Source organism: Lissotriton vulgaris, chromosome 2_1 (assembly GCF_964263255.1).
Source record: "Lissotriton vulgaris chromosome 2_1, aLisVul1.2, whole genome shotgun sequence".
NCBI lineage: Eukaryota > Metazoa > Chordata > Amphibia > Caudata > Salamandridae > Lissotriton > Lissotriton vulgaris.
In genome coordinates this window covers 1,067,574,231-1,067,580,028 of record NC_141687.1, presented here as the reverse complement: position 1 = coordinate 1,067,580,028, position 5,798 = coordinate 1,067,574,231, and positions in this window count along the sequence as shown.

Genomic DNA, 5,798 nt, shown 5'->3' with positions numbered 1-5,798 from the left:
AATTTTACTGACAGATCTTTTATAAAGGGACAACGTGATGTAATTGTCTACTAAGAGTTCTGGGTAAAATATGTTGTGAAAATAACAGAAGCAATTCCCATTAAAACATCAGTTAAAGAGGTATTTTCATTATCGTGAACATTTTAAATCAGTTAAATTTAGCTATGCGGTAATAATGCCCCATGCTATGATCGCACATATGACCTCGCCCATGACATCTCATATGATGCTAACTATAAAATCACAGATGACTGATATGGCATTAAATATTACAAGATATGGAGAGGAAAGCAGTAGTGCTACCGACAGCATGCCGATCTTCTACCAAGATTACATATAATGAAAAGGTTGGCTGAATTATTTTACTTGATCTACTTGAATTTCTCTCTAAAACCCGTGTTCGTCTTCTTTTCTGCCGTTCTCTTTCATTAGCCTAAATTTATATTTCTCAGCATTCACGACTACGCCTCTTATCGTTGCTGGGCTCTTCCTGTTTAATAGGATAAAATAATGTCTCTGTGACATTGCTGTTTGCAGCTGTCCACGAACGTACTTCTCCCGTGTGACTGACTGACGAGGTGCAGGCTCCCATCATAAAACATCATCAATAAATTCCCCAGGGGGAACATGTTAATTGGTCAGTAATTAAAAGTGAAGCTCAGATTTCGATATCTTCATTCGTCACTTCCCATTCCACCTCCAATAAGGTATCCTTGATACCATGGAGAGTTTCCGGATTGCACCCGCCTAACTTCTGAACACCTATATGTGAAAATAAAAACATTTCCTGCGCTTGTAAACTTGTCAACACGGGTGAGAAACCTGCTTCTCTGAGATGGGCTCTGGTTTCTTTCTCCTGGTCCCTGGCTGTGTTAGGACATAGCGTTTCCTCCTGCGTCACACATCTGTCCCATGCTCCAGGAACTAAAGCCGAACCTGAGGTGTGGTCATCAGCATGATGCTAGCCTCTACGGGAACAGTAGATCCCCACCACCTCTTGCAGCTTAAAAAACAAAAAGACCAGGATTTTTTTTTTTTTTAAAAATCAACGATTGTTTATTTTATTTTTTTTAAATCGTACACAAACTTCTTGTCAAAAAAGTTAAGCATTGGAGTTACATGACACTGCAATGAAAAATTAAAATATAAGCAGGACCCTAGCTGCGTGTTGATGTTTACCCCCCAAACGACCTTTGAACCTGCAGAAGTGTTTAGTGAAAGGGATGTATGTATTTTAAGGTGGGTTGTTAATCTCATTTATGTGAAGGGAGCAGTAGCTCCAGACAGCATTTATGCGCGATTAGAAACATACGGGGGGCGTGGCTTGGATGCCGCGCAAGATGGCCGGCTAGTACGGAGCTCCGCCGCATCGATCACCTCACGGCGTGTTTTCCCGATGTGAACGGGACCGCTCCTAAGCCCCGTCGCTGGATTTGACTTGCGGAACGTTGGCGGAGTCGGCGGAGCGGCTTTACAGCGCTTGTGGTGCCGTTTTCGCTCCTCTCCGCAATGTATTCCCAGCCCCTCACGGAGCCGCCATTTTGAGGCTCTCCCGAGTCTCGGAGCCTCTGCTGCCAGGCTTTACCGCCACACGACGTGTCACTGGACACCAACGACTTTCAAGACGCTGATTTCATTTCAGGGGTGAGCAATACATATAATGTGAAAGACTCTTTTCCTGCATTTTTCTCTCCTCTTACTCTACATTGGAGGACACGGCCAATACGCACTTTTCACGGCGCTTCACCCCTGACAGCTGCGTTTTTCATATTCTAACATGCTCAAAGTCCTGAAATACTTTTCCTCCTAAATGCTCTTCCTCATGGTGCTATACTAACAACTTTCTCTGAGACTTTCTGCTCATTTTTCCTGCGCCTCAGTTATTTCAGGATGCCCTTCCACATGCTCCCATTTTAGTCACCCTCTCTTTTGTACTCACTGAATACTTCGCTCTAACTCCCTGACGCTCTCTCATATAAGTTACCTTTATGGCGCTTCACCCTCTCTTCGGAGATATTTCTGGAACATTTCAAGCGCACCTTTAGTAGCCTCTCAGGGAATTGAAATTACTTAGTGGCACGAACACTCATTTCTATGGTCAGATTACGTAAACCTCAATTTGTCTTTACACCATCGGTGAGTACATCGGGGGCTTCTTCATCTGGTACAAATAAAGCCAATTCCTCTACAAAAATGACTTCTTCTCAAAAATCATCATTGGCTCATGCAACTGCCAGTAAGTCTTCCCCACCTGCTCCAGCGGGCAAACGCCTTAAGCAAAATTCTCCTACGCCAGAAGACAATCCTTCAACCTCTCCTACTGACCAAATTCTGGAGGAGCTGCGAGCGCTGCGTCCATTTATTGAAAAAACAAGTACAGACATGCAGCTTTTAAAGGATAAGTGGGAAAATATGGATGCCCGACTTTCTACTGTAGAACAACACCTCCCTGAGATTCAGTCCAACACACAACGTATAGACACCTTAGAAAAAACTGTTCTCTCACTGCAAAAACATACAGAAGATTTGGAAAATCGCAATAGGAGGAACAACCTCCGTATTTACAATTTGCCGGAAAATCTTGAGGGGGACAATCCAGTGTCTTTCTTTACCACTTTCCTGCCGAAACTTCTGGACCTACCACCTTCTACCTCCATTAGTATACAAAGAGCTCATAGACTAGGTGCCAGAACGGATTCTTCCTCAAAACCTCGTGGAGTCATCATCCTATTTCTGAAATACACGGATCTCCTATTGATTCTCTCAGCTGCGAGGAATAAAAAACAAGTGAATTGGCAAGGTCAACGAGTATATTTATCTCAGGATGTTTCTAATGCCACTGCATCCAGACGTAAAGAATTTCTGGCTATGCGTCCTTCTCTGCGCTCCCTGGGAGCACGATATGGCTTGTTTCACCCTTGTATTCTCAGAGTCACCTATCGGAACAAGACTTGGTCATTTCAGGAACCTGGAGAATTAAGAAATTTTCTTCTTCTACACAGTGAAGAAGGGATGGACGTCTCCTCCTCTGCTTCGAACAGTGGCTGAAATTGGACTTTTATTGTCTGCATGCTTGTTCTTCTAGTGGTTTGTCTTTGACTTCTTGTCCTTCTCCATTCTTCTTATCTCAATTTCTCACATTCTCATTTTTGCGTATCTTTTCTCTGTTTATCTTTCTCTTGCGTCTCCTATATATATCTACTTTCTTTTTTCTAACCTCTGGACCTATACTTTTACGTCACATGTTCTGTATGTTAACAATTTTTCCTTTTTTCCCTAGACGGATATGTATCGGATACTCCTCTCACCATCTTGTCCCATCCCATGTTCCTTTTGTGCGGTCTCGATGTGGTTCTGCTCCTGATCCTGGTCCGTCCGTTTTGTAACGCATCACCACCTCCCCACCTTCCCTTTGTGTATACTTCCCCTTCCAGGTATGTTTAATACAGTCATCCTTCTGGATTTGTACTGTCTTCTATGCCTTCTCTCTTTTCTTCCTTCTTCCTTCCCCACTGATCATTTCTCCCTGTTCCTTCCCCTCTCCCCTTCCCTTTTTCTTTTTCTTCTTCATTTTCTACCTGTTCTTCCTTCTACCTTTTTGACGAGCTTTATGGTTATTATCTCTCTACAGTTTGAATTATTACATGTACAGTATGTTTTTGCATTTTTCGATTTTGATCAGTTTAATAAGCTTTCACCTTCAAAGTTGTTTCATGGAATGTGAAAGGATTTAATCACCCTATCAAAAGGCAAAGAGTACTCTCCCACCTCTCCTCTTACAATCCAGATATTGTTCTTATTCAAGAAACCCACCTCTCAGATATTGAATCTTTAAAACTGAAGCGATTGTGGGTTGGAACTGTCTTATTTTCTCCTGCTTCTCAAAAAAAGAATGGGGTGGCTATTTTGATTCATAAACGCCTTCAGTGTAAAGTAGTTCTAGAAGAAAGGGATGATGAGGGGCGCTGGGTTTTAGCTAAACTAATAATTAATAATATCCCAATTACAGTATTCAATGTTTATGGTCCTACATGTTTTGACTCCTCTTTTTGGCCCTCCATTACAGCAAAATGTATTCAATATAAAGAAGATTCTTTCCTATTAGGTGGAGATTGTAATCAGATCGTTGACCCATTTTTAGACCGTAAATCCTCTGTTCGTTTTTCCCCTCACAAACCACATAAGCAATTCCTTGACACTATCACTCAAACTCATCTTGTGGACTCATGGAGACTCACTCACCCAGATGTTATGGATTTCTCCTTTTTCTCTCCTCCTCATGCTTCTTTCTCCCGTTTGGACTACATTTTTCTATCTTCATCTCTCTCTCAACACCTTATATCCTCCTCTATTGAATCTATAGTTATCTCTGACCATGCTCCTATTATCACTATTTTTGACCTTCTTCCTCCTACTCCTAAATCTTCTCGCTGGCGTTTTAACCCCTCTCTTCTTGCTGATCCTCTTTTTTCCTCCTCTTTTCGTTCTTTTGCCTCTGAATTTTTTCACCTCAACTATACACCTGATACCCCCCCCTCATGTTCTTTGGGACTCTTTCAAGGCCACAGCCCGAGGTTTTATTATTGATTTTGTCTCCAGAAAGAAGAAAAAATTCCTTCAAAAACGTAAAGTTACCCTTGCACATATTAAGTCGCTGGAACATCAATTCTATACTTCCTCTACTAAGATTATGTCTCCTGAATTACTTAAAGCTAAGATTGCTTTTAACAAGCTTACTACAGACTCTGCTTCCTCTTTTCTCCTCCGGAGCAGTGCACGTTATTATGGAGGTCGCAATAAATCAGGCAAATTATTAGCTAACTATTTAAAATCCCGTAAAGAACGAACTAATATTGACTCTATCTACTCCCCCTCTAATACTCTTCTTCATACCGACGCGGACATTTTAGAACAATTTCACTCTTTTTATGAGACTTTATATACTCCGGAAAATCCTCCCACCCCAGAGCTTATTCAATCCTATTTTGACAACATACCTCAACCAGATACTTCCCACCTTAATTTTTCGGCCGTTGATTCTGATCTCACTATTTCGGAGCTATCCTCTGCTCTATCCTCCCTCACTAAAGGCAAAACTCCAGGACCCGACGGCTTTCCAGTTGAATTTTATCTACACTTTTCAGACCTCCTCTTACCTAAACTTCTATCTCTTTTTCAGTCTTTTTGTTCTACCGGATCAGCCCAAGGCTCATTTCAGGACGCTACCATATGCCTTATCCCTAAAGATGGTAGAGACCCTAAGTTTTGTAAAAATTATCGACCTATATCTCTAGTTAATGTGGACTATAAAATTTTTGCGAAATTACTAGCTCTTCGCCTTGACCCGCTCCTACCACATCTTATAGGGAAAGAACAATGTGGCTTCGTTAAGGGCCGCTTAACATCGGATAACTCTAGGCTCTTCCTTAATGTCTTAAGTAAAGCCCCTTCACTATCAATTCCCCTTGCACCATTTCGGTAGACGCTGAGAAAGCCTTTGATCGGGTTGACTGGTCCTTTCTCATGGCCTCCTTAAAATGGCATGGCTTCAATCCTAAATTTATATCTTATATTTCTTTGATATATTCTATGCCCAAAGCCTCTGTTCTCGTCAATGGTCAACTCACTTCCCCATTCACACTCCAACGTGGAGTTCGTCAGGGCTGCCCTTTATCACCTCTTTTATTTATTTTGGCGCTTGAACCCTTCCTTACTTCCATACGTAATAATCTATCCATCTCTGGTTTCCCGTATGGTAAACAACATCTTAAATTGTCTGCATATGCTGACGATATTCT